This window comes from Aedes albopictus, chromosome 3 (assembly GCF_035046485.1).
Source record: "Aedes albopictus strain Foshan chromosome 3, AalbF5, whole genome shotgun sequence".
Classification (NCBI taxonomy): Eukaryota; Metazoa; Arthropoda; class Insecta; order Diptera; family Culicidae; genus Aedes; species Aedes albopictus.
This window is the reverse complement of record NC_085138.1, coordinates 251470021-251487465: the sequence shown is the minus strand read 5'-3', so window position 1 is coordinate 251487465 and position 17445 is coordinate 251470021. Positions and strand designations below refer to the sequence as shown.

At 38.0% G+C, this 17445-nt stretch overlaps 1 protein-coding gene across 40 annotated transcripts in view; it reads left to right on the top strand.

Moving 5' to 3' along the window:
- The window catches only part of LOC109422269 (dystonin), a 707557-nt gene that overhangs the window by 317470 nt on the left and 372642 nt on the right, over positions 1-17445 (top strand). The gene's annotated exons all lie outside the window — the stretch shown is intronic.

Genomic DNA, 17445 nt, shown 5'->3' with positions numbered 1-17445 from the left:
TGTCGGCGATCGTTGAAGACCAAACCGGGCCCCTCTAATGAGTTGTTGAATGGTCCTACCCCAGGGCTACACAAGTCCACGACGGCCACGGCGATAAAGGGAATAAATCACCATTGGCCAATTGGGCCGTAAATTGGCGAAATGTGTGCACCGTCGTGACGTCACTTCAACTCTCTCTCACTACTCCCGAGGTCTTCATGAATTATGAATCAACGTACCGTTGCCGCCGTAGTCTTGCCGTTGATGATGTAACCCCGTAACCCCTCTCGGTAACCTCGGTGTAAGTGCACGGTAACACTTCTCCCGAGCGGCGTTTCGGTAGGCTTTCATCTCTGGACCCGCGCGCTGCAGTTGATCAAATTTGATGGTGGTCGGTCGTCGATAATCTCGACGATCTGATCGGAGGACCTAGGGACCCGAAAAGTGGATTTTTATTGATAGACGTGAGAAAAGAGTGGAAACGTGATTTGGCAATTTGTCGACGAAGAAGTGGACACGAGACTTTCGAAGCACGGCACGGCGCGGCATCAGTGTTAAGTTCGAAGGCGGTTCGATAACTGCCAATTTATGAGTGAGTTCCCCGCTTCGATTAAGCTGCAGCAGCAGCGCTATTGCGCGGGTCTTTGAGGTGGTGATTCGAGTGATTCGGGCCGAGGGCTTTTGGGGATTTGTTTGGAGTTACGTAAGGGATTGGGATGAGGAATCTGACGTTTCTTTTTGTGATTGCTAAGCTGTGCAGTCGCAATCAGCTCGAAAATTGGATTGGTCCATCAAAACTTCGTGGGTTGCGGGATTGAGGTGTTGTAAGAGAGTTATAGATAGAAATTTTAAAGTTTTAATTTTTCAAAAGCCTGACAACATAAAAAGTTGCTGTCTTCGTTAGAGTTGGTGGAAAGGTCATGGACTTACATAAAATTTATCATTTGATTGGACATTCTGCCGGAAAAGATGAAGCGTGATCGATGAAATTTGAATTACCTTGTACCAACCAAAATGCCGTGTCATTAATTGGCTCGGTAGCTTAGTTAGAAAAGCAGTGTATAAGGGTCGTGAGCTCAAATCTCACCTGAGCTGTGGATTTTTTCGTAATTTCACTAGTAATGTATCCATCTGTACATGTGAAAAATCATGAACTGACCACAAGGATTGGTATACCGAAGGCTTTGCACTTAAGTCATAAAATTTGTTGATGCTTCATATTTCATCAGCCTGATAATTCCTCATAGAATTATGTCAAGAATTTCTTAGATGGTTTAATCAGGATCTGTTGCATTTGGATTTTGTTCAAAAATTGACCCAAAATTTTCCAAGCATTCGTGAGGTGATTTTTTCAAGGACTCCTGTAAAGATGTTTGAAGAAATTCTTCCAAGGATTCCATTGAGCATTTTATCCAAGTATTTCTATGGAATTTCTTCAGGGAGCTCTCCAGGAATTCATCTAGAAATTTCTACTTGAAAATCTTTCAGTAATTCCTTTAAAATCGAAGGTTTTTTTTCGGAAATTTCTACATGCATTCATTAAGGAATTCAACCAAAAAATAATTAGAAGCTTGTACAAGGATTCCTACGGTAATATCTTTATCAATTGAATTAGTTTCTTTTGAGGATTCTTTTGAGGATTTCCAAAGAAATTTGTCCTATGATGTCCAGGAGTTCCTCCAGATATTCCTATAGTATATCAACCAAGGATACCTCCATGAAGACTTTCAAGAGTAACCCTTCAAGTATTTTCCCTTGATGTTCTATAATGCTATTCTCCGGAATTTTCCCCAAAGATTTCTTCAAGAAATCCGCCAATTATTTCTCCAGAACATTGTCCAAGGACTTAAAATCTACGATCTTTTTTTTTTGTAAATTATTACATCAACAGTGATTTATTAGGAATTTTGTTGAAATTTCTTAAAACTTTTCTTCGAACATTTCTACTAGAATTCAATCAGAAGTCTTCAGGGATTCCATAAGTAAAACATTCAAGGATTTCTTCAAAATGTGTTCCAAATACTCCTTCGGGCAGCTTTCAATCAAGCAGCAGTGAATCTCCGATAATGTCTACGAGGATTTCATCTGATATTAATTCAGAAATTCGCGGAGATAGTTAGAAATATTTGAAGATTTTTTTTGGGAGAATTCCCGTGGAATTACGGGATGTAACCCTGAAGGCATTCCAGGAGCTCTGGACGAATCCCTTAAGTAATTTCTGAAAGAATCCTTACTGTAATTTCCGTAGAAATACCTAGAGGCATCCCTGGAAGAATTCCTGGAGCGTTTCTTGACAAATGTTTGAAGGAATTCCTACTGCAATCTTTGAATGAATCTCTGTACGGATATCAGATAAAATTCTCTGAGAAATCCATGGAGCAATTCCTGAAAAAAGTACTGGGGAAATATCTGGAACAGTTCCAGGAGTAATCACAGCAGAAATGGGTTGATAAATTCCAGCATATTCCAAAAGAATTTCCAATAATAATTTCTAAAAGAATTGCAGAAGCAATACGAAGGAATTGGAAAACTCCAAGAAAAACCCTCGCGAAAACCATCGAGGATGCCGAATCCAATAGAGAAATCCTAGTGAAATATCTACAGATTCCTATATGAGTAATAACTGAAGACAGTAAATAAAAGAGGAACATTTTAAGAAATTCTTAGAAGGATCCCTGAAGGCATTCTAAGAGGAATTCTTGAAAAAAAAATCACTGGGAAATTCGCTCGAATAATTCATCAGTAGGTCGGCTCTAGGGGCACGTTCTCCTTCATTTAGGAAATTTGTGCCATCTGTAGATTTATTCATGGATAATAGGAAATAATTGCAGAAATATCTACAGAAATCTCTGAATACATCACCAGAGGAGTTACTGTAGACATTACTGGTCAAAGTCCTCCAGGAATACCAGCAAGAATTTCTTGGAGAATCCCAGAAAGAGTTGCTAAAGGAATCCCTGGGGGTATAATAGGAAGAATGCATGATAAATTCTTGGGGAAACATCTGAAAGGATTCTTATATAAATTTTCAGAAAAACTCTTTTGGAGCAACTCCAGCAAAAGTTCCTGGATTAATCAAAGAAAATATATATGGAGAAATCACATCAGGGTTTCTTGAAGGAATCCATAAAAAAATCCCTGGATAAATCCACGTAGCAGTTCTAGAAGGAATTATTGGGGAAATCCTTAGAGAAACCCATGGATAGATCGCTATAGGAGTTTATGTAGATTTTTTTTTTTTTTGGGAAAAGCCCTGCAAGAATACCAGCCAGAATTTTTGGAGGGATTACTGTAAGAGTTCTTGAAAGAATCTCAAAAAAAGCTTCTGCAGAAATTACAGAAGAAATGCCTGAAAAAACCGTTATAAAATCCCCAGAAAAACTCCTGGAAAAATTTCCCGTGGAATTCTAAGAGAAACACCAGCAAAAATACTGACAAGAAACGAAGAAAAATTCTTGAAAGAATCGCAGCACGACTTTCTGGAGGAATCCCACCTCGGGGTTTCTATTCGATAAATCCCTGGAAGAATTCCGACAGCAATTCCTGAAGCAAAATCATACTTAATTTTCCGAGCAATCCCAATAAGTAAACCTAGAGAAATTCCAGAGATGCCGAAAAGAAGAGGAAGTAAATTGGTAGACCTGTAATAACATGAAACAGGCAGCGTTTATTTTGTGTTTTGTTCCAGAAAAAAATAGGAAAAATTGTTTTAAGGTCCATATAGCCGATGTGGTACACGCTCGTATAATCAGCAAAACCATGCTGAGGGTAGCGAGTTGGATTCCTGGTTGCTCCAGAAACGTTTTATAATGGGAACTTCCTTAACTACCTTGTGTATAAAATATTTTCATGACTACCACACGATATTCATATGCAGTTGGTAGAGGATCTCAAGTTAATAATTGTGGAAATTTTCATAAAGTACTAAGCTGAGGAGCAGTCTGTGTCCCAGTTGGAACGTTACGCCAAGAAGATAGAGTGAGCGAGCATCTTTCAGCAATTTTAAACGATATTGGTTTATAACATAGGCTAGGGCATAAAGCTATTAGTTTGCAAAAAGAGTTTGACCGTTTTCAAAAGTTACACGAGATTAGTTCATTTTGCAATTTTTATATGACGCCAAAAGACATCAACTGAATTATCATTGATTCTCAAATGACAATGCTGAGTGCAAAATACCTACGTTGATTTTTCTACTTTAAAAAAGGCTGATGAAATCGGGGGTAGAAAAAATCGGGTCACCACATTAGTACCTCTACTCCTGGAAAACTTTGCCGGAAATTTCCCAAGAATTCTTACGAAAAATCTCGAAAAAGTCCTTCAAGAATTCTACAAGGGTTTCTTGAAAAACTTCACAACCTAGACTTCCGACAGCTTTTTTCGCGCAATCTACTAGAAAAGAATTATGTCTTGTGAAGTAATCTCACAAGTCATGTCTCATCAATCATGTTGGGAATACAGTCATGATTCGTTATACACGATGCCACCCACTTTACACACAAAATTGAGCTCGATCGAATGTAAGGCAGCCGAAAAATCGCGGTGGGCGTAAAGTACCACCCACCGTGTATAACGAATCCTGATCGTATAAAAAATATCCATACAGCAAATCAGCTGAGAATTTTAAATAAATTTTTTACTTCGAATTCCTTTAGAAATTTCGCAAAACATTCTCTTAAACAACTTCGGCTTGTATTCTTTCTGGAAACATTCTGAAGCTCCTCCAGTTATTTTTACCTAGAGTTCCTTAAAAAGTTCTTGAAAAAATTCTTCTGCCAATTGATTCATGACTTCCTTGAACAAATTCATGAAGGACGTTATTTCTTTTGGAATCAGTGAGTTTATTTGTATCACCATTTTCACATTTTTTCAGATATTTTTTAAACGTTTTTTTTTTTTTTGAATGTTTCAACGTTTTTTCTTTCAGATATTTTTATCAAAATTTAGTTTAAGAATTCGTTATGAATCTTCTCTTTTAATTTCTCTGAATAACCTTTGGACTTTTGTGTGGAAATCTCTTAAACAAGTGCGGCATGCATTACTTTTGGAATAACCTCGGAAACACTCCAGTTTTTTGCAAGGAATTCCTTAAGTAATTCTAACAAAAAATGTTCCTTGAATGGCTTAATGTCCCGGCAAACTTTGTCTTGCCAAGATGTGGTGGTTTGACAACTGTTGAGGTCATCGATGCACCGCACTCTAGATTAGTTTCATTTCGATCGTGTTGATTTTCTTCACAGGTCATAAAAAATCAGCATTTTTCTAACTTGTTTTTTCATATAAACACAGCCATCATGAATACGAATCTAACAATGCAAGAGTCATCCAGATCGGTTGACCCGTTCGTGAGTTTTGTTGCCTCAAAGAGACTTCAAACTCATTTTTATATATTTACAAAATTTAGTCAATCAGTCAGAATTTTGTTTTGAATTTTATCTTGATTTTCACAAAATAAAAAACTTCAGGACATATTTCAATTTTTATGCAGTATTATTTTTTATATTTTAACTCCGGGCAGATTTATAAAAGATTCCTCTAGATTTTCTGCTTAGAATTAGGTTTGAAAGCTCGTTCATGAATCATCTCCTGCATTTCCACTAGAAGCCCTCCACCAGAAGTGTTACGATGTTATAAAAATTTTCTATAACTTATTATGTTATAAACTAGGTGCAGGATGATGTTAAAATAACTAAAATTGTAACAAAAAGTACACCGGTCTAATCAAAATAATAACTTATTTTGTTATGATCTGATCAATATTATAACAAAATATCAAGGTTGCGACCATTCATTTGCAAAGATTTACATTCATTTGCTATTATCTCAGTTAAGAAGCATGCTATCGAAAAACAATGTATGGATGAATTAAACCTTGTAGTTTTATCTGAAAGTTTGCCGAATAACATTGGGGTCGCAAACGTATACCAAAGTCGTGAGCGAGCTGTGAAGGAAACTCTCCACGCGGTGAATGTAAATTTCATTCACGCTGTGGAAAGTTGCCTTCACAGCTCGCTCACGACTTTGGTATACGTTTGCGACCCCAATGTTATTCGGCAAACTTTCAGATAAAACTACAAGGTTAAACTCATCCATACATTGTTTTTCGATAGCATGCTTCTGAACTGAGATAATAGCAAATGAATGTAAATCTTTGCAAATGAATGGTTGCAACCTTGCAAAATATGATATAAGTTTTAGCTTTTAACTGACTGCTAACGACTGTATTGACGAGTATTTCGCTTGTTTTACGGCTCTTTCAGTCTATATTAAGCAGCTAAAACGCCTTTCGCATCTAGTGTCCTACGTCATAGACAGCAATATGTCGGACAAGACTCATACACACACAACAACAAAACGCAGCCTCTAATTCCCAGAAGAAGGTGAAATACACACCGAAACGTAGGACAGTAGATGCGAAAGGCGTTTTAGCTACTTAATATAGACTGAAAGAGCCGTAAAACAAGCGAAATATAAGTTTTAGCTTCAAGAAAACTAGTTCCTATAATATTTTGATACAATTGTACGAAATGATTTTCTCAATGTCCAGTAATTGAAACAAAATTGTTTCATAATGAAACAACATTTATAACATAATATGATATAAATGAGATATAATATTTTTAAACCCCAAAGATATAAAAACTTGATTATATCACAATATATACAATATACAATATACAACATCAGAGTTTGTTATATTTTTGTTAGAATCTTCTAGTCGGGAAGTCCAGCATTTTTTCACCACAATTCGGTGTCGAAATTCTTCACAAATGTTGCCTCATGGACTTTCATGAGAAACCACAAGAAGTATTGTTTTGAAAAGTCGCAGTAGAAAGTGAGAAATGTTGATAATGTGAGGAATCCTCCTAGGATTCCCCGTTGGATTCCTGTGAGGAATTGTCATAAAATTCCTGTGAGGATTCCTCAAAGAACACCCGTGAGGATTCTCCGAAGGATGAGGGATGAAGGAGTTCCCCTTGGGATTCTTGTGAGGAATTCCCAAAGGGTTCGTATAAAATATTTTGTATATGTTCATAGGATTCCCGAGAAAAATCCCCATAGAATTCATGTGAAGAATTCCAGTAGGATTCCTGTGTGGATTTTCCAAAAAAAATCCTGTAGGCCCACAGAATTCTTGTGAGAAATCCCCATAGGATTCCTGTGAGGGATTTCAGTAGTAGTTCCGTGAGGATTCCCCCATAGAATTCATGTGAGGAATCCCAGAAGGATTCCTGTGAGGAACTCTGTAGGAATTTTCCTGTGAGGAATCCCCGATGGATTCCTATGAGGAATTCCCTTAGGATTCCTGTAAGGATTCCTCATAGAATTCATGTGAGTAATCCCAGAAGCATTCCTGTGAAGAACCCCGTAGGAATTTTCGTGTGAGAAACCCCCAAGGTGTGATGAATTCCCATAGGATTCCTGTGAGGAATCCCCATAGGATTCCAGTAAGACATCGTCATAGGATTCCTGTTAGGATTTTTAGTATACGTTTTCGGAGGATTCCCCGAAGAATTCACATGAGAAGTCGCAGTAGGATTCCTACAAAGAACCTTGAAGAAATTTTCCTATGAGGAATCCCCAAGGGTTCTAGTAAGGAATCCCCACAGGATTTCTGTAAGGAATCCCTATAGGATTCCTGTGAAGAATTTTAGTAGAAGTTCCGTGATGATTCCCCATAGAATGCATGTGAGGAATCCCAGTAGGATTTATGTGAAGAACCCCGTATGAATTTTCCTGTGAGGAATGCCCGAAGGATTCCCTGTGAAGAATTTTAGTAGAAATTCTTTAAGCACTTCCAATAGAATTCATGAGAAGAATCCCCGTAGGAATATTTCTGTGAAATCTTCATAGAATTTGTTTGAAGAATTTCAGTTGAAGTTTCTGTTAGGAATTCCCGTAGAATTCATATGAGAAATGCCAGTAGGATTTCTGTGAGGCATCCCGTAAGATGCCCTGTGAAAAATACTTCTGGGATTTATACGACGAATCCTAGGGATTTTTACAGGGTTCCCAGTAGGATTCTTGTGAAGATTTCCAATAAGACTTTAGTGGGAAATCCTGGTAGGATTCTTGTGAGGGATTCCAGTAGGATACTTGTCAAAAATTTTAATGGGGCTGCAGTGAGAAAACCTGATGGGATTCTTTTGATTTCTGTGAAAATTTCATTCATGTGAAGAAATCCAGAAAGATTCTTGTGGAAAATCCCGGTAGAATTATTGTGAGGCATGCCAGTTGATTTTGTGATAGGAATTGTGGAGAATCCCAGAAGGTTTGTGTGTATTCCAAGTAGGCTTTCTGTGAGGAATCTTTATAAACAATTTCATGTTTGAAGAACATCAACAATTCTTTTAAAAAAATTGAATACATAGCTCTTTCGTGATTTCTGGTAAACATGCATTTCCATGAAAATTCTGATAGGAATTTCCGATGGGTTGTCCACTGAATTCCAGGCAATTTCTCATAGTTCTCCACAAAAAAAAATAATTGAAATTATTATCTGGAAAGTGCTAAACGATTTGATCGACCGAATTACCATTCGACAGCCGCTAAATTGCTCAATAAATTGTCAAAAAGTGCCATAATCATATGGAATTAGTACCAATTTCTCACGATTGGGGTTAACAACTTCTGATCCCCGACTCGTTTTTCGTCATTAACAGAAGGAAATAAGAAAAAAAAATACAAAATCGAAATACCCATCTACCCTCTAAACGACCTGCCGCCGGCCGCGTCGACCGCCACTTGAATCGGGACAGCAGCTCGGTAGGGGTCCCAATCCAACTCGTTCCGAATCTATTCGCGCCCGACCCGGCGCGGCGACGTCCAGCTTTCGCGAACGCAGATATGAGCCCGAGAATTGCGCGACCCTGATTGCTTCTTTGCTTTGCTGTCGTGCAACACCACCATCATCATCATCGTCGCAACAACATCAACAACAACGGTCCGGGATGGATCTGGCTTCGGGCTCCGGAATTCGAATGTTATATTTCTCCACACAGTCCACAGTGACTGTCTCTCAATAAATTTCCTGCCACATTCCAGAAGGAAGGCTTTTGCACAAGGCGGCGGTGGCGAACACACGACCACGACTCGTGCGTTGCCTCCCGCACTTTAATTCCGAGAAAAATTTCGTCTTGCTCAGCAGTAGTGTGGTGGGTTCGAACTTCCATCGTTTTGTGGGTGCTTTGAGGAATTTAATGACCGTTTCAGAGATTTTAGAACATATTTACTACAAAAAAGCTTCTTAATAGCCAAAAAGTTAAGTTTTAACGAATTTGTAATTTTGGGGAATATGGTTTAGTTGGTAAAGGTGCCAATCAAGCATTCGTTGAGTTGCGAGTTCGAATCCAGGAACGTACTGCAGTTTTTTTTTCAAAGATTTTTTTAGAATCTAGTAACACAGTGATTTTTTAAGACATTATGAACAAGTGGTCACACAATTCCGGAAAGCATTCTAGAACCAGTCGCGACCAGATCGTGTGGAAGTAGTGATCCCCAATAATCTCCGCGAGCAACATACTGGTCGTCCAGAAGAACCCTGCAGAGGTTTATTTTGTTTATCGTCTTTACCCTTCTGTTTTACATACGATGGCATCCATGGCACCACCAATACCAACAACAGTTCTTCTAATATCCCGAGCGACGGATGATGACGACAACAACATCGACGACGACCGCGACCGACCTTTCATTATGGTGTGGATTGTGTTGCGGAGTGTTTAGGCCAGTGCAGTGTGCGCGGTGATGATTTCTGGTGTGTTGTGTTATTTTTCGCAGTCCTTTCTTTCTTTCCCGTTTATTTTTTTGTTTGGCTCTCTTCGTTGACTGGCTGGAAACCGGTCTTTCACTCGCTGGCAGTTCACTTCTTCAGGTTTACGTACGTGCAGCTCAGCAGTACCTCTGGACTGTGGGTTCGTGTCTTCCGGAATGGTCACGGAATAGGGTTGTCAGAGTTGCGCATTCCCAAAATAGCTGTTCATTGTAGATTCTCTTCCACCAAACTTGACTTATTTATACTAAAATAAATAAAATCCGTTTTGAGGAAAATGTCGCGGCCAGTTTTACGCACGGGTTTCCAAATCCTTTAGTTCTAGTTAGCAAACTCGGAATTCCAGTGAAGCATGCTGTAAGCTGTGATTCAGTATCATTAGTGATGTTCCGAATTAATTCTTTTTCTTTATGGCTCTACGTTCCCATCGGAACTTGGCCTGCCTCTCTTCAACGTTGTGTTCTTCGAGCACTTCCACAGTTATTAATTGAAGGGCTTTCTTCGCCTGCCATTGCATGAGTTTGTATATTGTGAGGTAAGTACAATGATAAACTATGCCCAAGGAGTCGAGAAAAGTTTTCCCGACCGGAAAGGGAATCGAACCCGCCCTCTCCGGATTGGCGATCCATAGCTGTTAGAAAATACGCTGGAAATTTCATCATATGTTCTCAAAACATATGCCAGAAAATCGTTGATATTTTCATTAGCATTTTCACAGGAATTATTAAGGGTGTTTTAAGTAGTTTTTCTTTTTTTTATAACTATCTTCAGAAGTTATGCCAGAAATATTTTCTAAAAAAAAGTATCTCGTAGGACGCCTCTGTTTTTCATTTCCTCTGCCAATTCCACCAATTCGCCTTCCAGGTTGGAGCGTAAACTTTGAAATTCCATTTTTTTATTCAACTACAAAAAGTCAGTTTTATTCTGTAGGATTCACATTGCTAATTTATTCCATAACTCCTCTAGAAAGGCTGTCCGGAGTTTGTTAAGAAGTTTATGAAATTTCATCAGCAATCCGTGTATACATTCGTTGAGATATATTTCTGCAATTTTACAGAATGTTTTATACAGAAGCTTTGCCAGATACTTATCTAGAAACTTTCTGAAGGAAAATAATTGAGGGATTCCTACATTCTGTTTGGCTTTCCTCTTCATGACATTTTTATTTTTTTGAATTTAATTGGGTTCTTAAAAACACACTTGTTAGAATAGTAACGATAAATCCAGTTGCTTCGTTTTACATTTGTGAGATTTCTTGAAAAAAAAACTGGAGAAATCATCGAAGGTTTTCATGTTAGTGCCCCTGGAGGATTTTTGGAGTAGTTCTTGAACGAATTTCTGGAAAAACAAGGAAGAAACCTTTTAAAGAAATTTTCAAAACAAATTCTAGTGGAATTTCGGTCGATTTTTTTGGTTCCTTAGAGGAAACTCTGGTGGAATTCTTGGAAGAGTTCCTTAAGAAATTTCTGGAGGAATTCTAAAAAGAACATTTATGTAACATACATACTGAAGCTTCACCAGTTACACGGATTTTGTTCGTTTGAAACAAAAATATTCATGTTTATTCGGTTAACTGATAAAATGTTTAAAATTAAAATTTTAATTTTTAAAACTAACTGAATTACATATTGATTTCGACAATACCTGTTGAGGAGCCTCCTCTGTTCCGCCGCCGAGAATATAAACAAAACTCACAAGTTCCAGCTGCGGCATCAAACAAGATTTCCTCCTGCCGAAAGTCAATTTTTACCAAAAGTTTTCAAGAAATTCCGTTATTTTCGGGAGCGTATGGATACAATGATGTTGGCATTGGAAGTGCTACGCGGGAGTTGTTTTTTTCAGCAATAGAAATTACTTATAAGTTTCATGGGAAAACAAATGTTTTCGTAGGGCCGACCTGTAAAAATACATTTATTTCTAACATAATCTGTCGGAAAATGCATGTTTGTTTCAATCATGAATTGTATTCGCTTTAAATGTGATGTTTGATTTGCTCCAAACAGTTTAATTTTTGTGGCCTGAACAAATTGACAATTTATTGGAGTTTGCATCAAATATTTTTAATTTTAACATAGTTTTTTTTTCTGCGTGTATTTATCTAAAAACTATGTCAGATTATATACTCCAGGAGTTTTTAAATCCTTTTAGATCTCTTCTACGCGGCTTTAGGATTTTTGGTGAAAATCGTAGACAAGGGAATCAAGCATGGATTTTATATAGGGATCATAATAAACATACCTGTCTGATTTCTTGAGGTTTCTTGCAAATCTTGAGGAAATTCAGAAATGTCTGCTTTGAATGAGTGTAATCAGTTTCGTACCTTTTAATTCCGCCCTATGTTGCTTATCCTTTGACAGATACGCGTATTTCGATTACCACTTGCAATCTTCCTCAGTGTCAGTTATCCACTACGCGTATCTGTCAAAGGATAAGCAACATAGAGCGGAATTAAAAGGTACGAAACTGATTACACTCATTCGAAGAGGGTATTCTGCTTAGAGGGTTCGAAAAGTCGGTACAAGAAGAATGTCTGGCTGAATTCCTGAAAAAAAAAACCCTGCCGGTATCCCTGGTAGAGCCCCAGAAGGAATTTCTGAAGCAGTTCCTGGCGAAATACTGGAAGAAACTTTCGGGAATTTTATGAAAGTGATTATTCAAGAATTTCTACGGACATATATTTTTAAGAATTTCTAGAGGAGTTTCTGAGGAAATTCCTGAAAGAATTTCTGTAGGAATCCATGGAGAAATTTCTGGAAAAAAAAACTCCGAAGAAGTCCCTTTAAGAAATACCCGCAGGTATTCCTGGAGGAATTCCTGAAGTAATATTTGGAGATATATCTGAACGAAATGCTGAATGATTGTTCGATTAAATGTAGGATGTAATTCCTGGAGTAACTCCTGAAACAATCCCTGGATGAATTGCTGAAAGAATCCACAAAGGAATTCCTGAACCAATCCTTGAAATATTTTCTCAAGTTTTATCTGGACCAATCTCTTGGATATTTGAAGGATTCCCTGGTGAAATTCTTTGATTTTTTCTGGAAGAAGCAAGAGAGCAATTCATAGATCAATTCCTGAAGTATTTCCAACAGGAGTCTCCAAAGGAGTTTCATGCGGACTTTTTGACGGAACACCTGAGAGCCCCTATCTATAGAATTACTGGACGAATCTCTGGAGAAACTCGTGGCTGGATTTCTGGTGTTAATGCTGGGGAAATGCCTGCAAGGAACTTATGGAGAAATCTTCGAAGTAATTCTTGAGCTAGTCCAGCTAAATTCTCTTAGGTAACTCGAGGAATTCTTAGAAGAACAGCACACTAGAAAATCCTTAGGGAAATTTCTGAAAGTAGTACTTCTGGAACACTTGCTGACACATTTGAAACAATCTCTGAAGAAATATTTGGAAGATTTTCTAGAGGAATTTCTGGTCAAATTTCTTAGGGAATCCCTGTAGGAAATCTTGGAGCAATCCTTGAAGGAATACCCGAAGAAACTTTTCCTGAATAAATTGCTGGACGCATCCCTGGAGGATTTCCTATTGCAGTCTTTGTAGGAATGCCTGTATTAACCCCTGGAAAATCCACGAAAAAAATCTGAAAGAATGGAGGAATCCCTGGAAAAATCTCTGGAGGGATCACTCTTTGAATTCTTGAAGATATTTCTGGAAGAATCCGGGGAGGAATTCCATATAGAATCCTTGGAGGCATTCTTGAAGGAATCTTCTAAGGAGGACGAGGAGGAATATTTGGATGAATTCCACGAGAAACACCTGAGATAGCAAGATCCTAGTGAAATTCTTGGAAGAATGATAAGAGGAATTCCTGGCTGCATTCCTGTAGTTATTTCCGGGGAAATTCCAGTAACGAGAAATTCCCGGACAAATCTCTGGAAGCGTTCTTGGAAGTATACCTAAGAGACTTTCTACAGCAATGATTGATGGGATCCTTGAAACACTCTGTAGAATAATCCCTGATGGAATTGCTCAGTGAATCTATGGAGAATTTCTTGGGAAAATTCCTGAAAAATATCTCTGGTAGGATTCACGAAAGAAAACCTGTAGAAATTCACGTTCGACGCACATTCAAAGTTGTTGAATCTCTTCATAAGGTTATCCAAAAAAATCAATCTTCGAAAAGTCAAGGTGCTCATCTCCAAAATAAATGATATGCATCTTTGAAACATTTTTTGGTCAAAGTTTCAGTTTACTTAAAAATACGTTCAGAAATTCAGTGAGATCAATTTTTGAAAAAAGATCATAATTCTTAAAAAAAAGTCGCCAAAAACAAAATTCTTCGCCTTTACCTATATGAACTTTCTTCTTCTTCTTCGGGTAACGTCCCAACTGGGACAAAGCCTGCATCTCAGTTTTCTTATGATCACTTCCACCGTTGTTAACTGAGAGCTTCGTCTGCCAATGACCATTTTGCATTCGTATATCGTGTGGAAGGCACGAGAGTACTCTATGGCCAAGTAAATCTATAAAATGTTCTTCACGAAAGAATCCTGGATCTACCGAGAATCGAACACATCATCCTCAGCATGATTATGCTGAATACCCGTGCGCTTACCCCATTTGTTTTATAAACCCATAAAGAATCCCTGTGAAATCATTGGAGGAATTCATGAAGCAATCCTTGGAGAAATTCCCGAAGCAATTCCTGCATGAATTGATGAAAGAATTCTGGTAAAATTTTCTTTAGAGATTCCTGAAATAATTCTTCAAAGAATTTTTGGAGTAATTATTGGAAAATGCCTGGAGTAATCTCTTGAGAAATCATTGGTGAATTTCTTGGAGAAATTCATGGAAAAAGTTTTGAAAAAATCCTGAAAAATTTTGAGGAAGTACCAGGTGGAAACAAATTCCAAAATAAATTGAGGCAGCAGGAGTTCCAATGTTTTTCCTGGAATAATTCCTGTAGAAATTCCAGGGATAGTTCCTGGATGAACTTCTGGAGTGATACCTGAAGGAGTTCTTGGAGAAGTCTGGCGAAATTCCTTGAAGCATCTCTAGAAATTCTTAGATGAGTCTTCGGAAAATTTCCTGGATGAATTCTTGGCAGAATTTCGGAAAGTACATAGAGATTCCTACAGATCTCTAAGGTGTTCCTGGAGCGATCCCTGAAAAAAAAAATAACCGCTGTAGGAATTCCTTGTGTAGTACATGGAGAAATTCTTGGTGGAGTTCCTTCTGGATGAGTTCTTAAACGAATTACTGGAAGAAACCTTTGAAAAATCTCCGAGACAAATATCTGGAGAAATCTCTTAATAAACCTTTGGAAGAATGTCTAGAGAAATGTCCTGCTTAACTGCTGTAAAAATGACGTAGAAGACTTTGGAGTAATCTTCGGAGGCCTGATAGCATTTCCTGAACATATCTCTGGAGGAATTTCTGAAGGAATCTCTCGATTAATTGTTGAATGAATGTGAAGAAAAATTCTTCAGGACTCCCTAGAGGAATTTCTGAAGCAATCACTAACTGAAATGCTGGAAGATTTCTTGAAAGAATTCCTGAGGTATCCTCAGAGAAATCCCTGGAGAAATTCCGGAAGGAATCTCTGAAAAAGTATCAGGCGCAATCGCTGCAGAAATTCTAGGAGGAACACCTGAGGTAGTAGGAGCCCCAATGTAATTTCTGGGAGAATTCCTGGAGGAACTACTAGATCTGGTGATTTGCTGCAGGAATACCTGGAAGAATTTCTGCAGATAACTCTGGAAGAATCTGTTGAAAATTAAAAAAAGCCTGGCCAAATACTTTAACTAAACTCGAGGAATTCTTGGAACAACCCCTAAAGGAATCTGTGAAGGAGTAGCAACTGTAGATAGAGAAATTCTCGGGTGAATCTCTCGGGAAGAATTTCTTGGAATATATCCTCAGGGATCGCTACAGAAGTCCCTGACGGAGTTCCTGGAGGGATCCTTGAAGAAAATAAATACCTGAAGGAATTCTTTTAGAAATTCCTGGTGGAATCTTGGAACATGCTTCTGATAGAACTTCTGAGAGAGCGCCTGGAGGAATCTCTAAAGAATTTCTTGAATATTTTTTGCAGAAACTTTTGAGAAAACTCCTAGTGTAATTTGTAGACTTTTTCTAATGGATCTCCAGGAGAATTATCTAGTGAAATGTCTAAAAGATTCGTGGAAGAAACCTCACAAGTAATGCCAGAAGGAACCTGTTGTGAGATTTATTACTAGTTTTATTTTTGTGATAAACGTGCAATTTTAACTTGTTAATTTAGCCACATGTTCAATTCACATTTGTAGTGCTCTGACGTAATCGCATCAGTCTCATATTGATGGCCTACATTTAGGTCATTTCGAGCTAAAACCAACTACCAGATAACGGAATCGTTCCCTAACAGGGACACCAAAACGTAAAGGTCTTGTGTTGAAACTCGAATCAGTATGGCCCCTTAGGATAAGAAATTCCTAGACAAAACTCAAGCTATGAGCTATGGTCAAAATATCTGTTCTGTGTTGTATTACGCATTTCTAAGGTTCCACTCCAATGTTATATTTTTGTGCATTTGTTGAATGATTTGTCTTTATTAAAGAGACTTTCAGCCCTTGGCCCTGCATTTGTAGTGCTTCATTATTTTTTCGTAATAGATTCTTGGAGGAATTTTCAATGAATTTCCGGAGGAAACTGTAGAGAAATTCCTGGGGAAAAAATATAGAAGAATTCTTCAAGGAGTCTGTGGAGGATTTTGCGGTGAAACTCGTAGATTTTTCTAAATTAATTTCTGGAAAAATCTTTTAAAAGATCCTGGCAAATTATCGGAATAATATTTTTTAAAGTAAGGGGAAACATAGAGATTTCATTTATGAATATTTTTTCATTTATTATTTCAGAACGCGTTCTGTCAATTTGTTCTAAACCAGAATATGAACTTGGTTAAAATAAACGTACTCTCAAATTTGGAACAATTTTTAATTTTATGTTTGAAATAAACATATTTTTTATGCTTATTTTCAATAGATTTTGTTTTATTTATGTGAATGTTTTTTTCTTTGTTGAACGCACTTCATTTCTTTTATTCTGCATACGTATGAAGACATATTTTCCTAGTTTATTTTTCATAGAGCCAGGTCTTACTGGAGCTTAGCCTGCCAAGTCAATGCTCATCGAACACTTTTGACGTAATTAATTGAAGGGTTTTCTTTGCATGCCATCGCTTGAATTCTTATATTGTTAGGCAAGCACAATGGTACATATGCCTAGGGAAGTCACGGAAATTTCCCGACCAAGGCGGGAATAAAACCCGCCGTCTTAGAATTGGCGATCCAAAGCTTTTTCCTCTAGGCTAATTGGATTTTTCTTAGCAAAGAGCTCTTGCTTTAAGGACGACATTTGTTCTAAGAGTAGATTATTTTATAATTTGATTAGGATTGTCCCAGTCCCTATTGATGGCAACCCTATCGTCTTCCCATCGCCTTGTCGTGAACCCCCATTCGGGAAGAGCCAACCTTCTCTCGGCATTCGACCGTGGTGGTGTCATGCCATGCCAGTCCCAGTGTCTTGCCTACTTACCCATTCAACCCACTTGGATATCTTCTCTGTCTGCCCAGTCCAGCGTTCTTCCCAACTGAGATATGCAATGCTATCGCCGCCGCCGCGTGTATAGGTATGCGTTCCACCTTTCCAGCGACAGAGAGAGAGAGAGGAGGTGATTCCTCGATTCGATCGACGGTGACGGT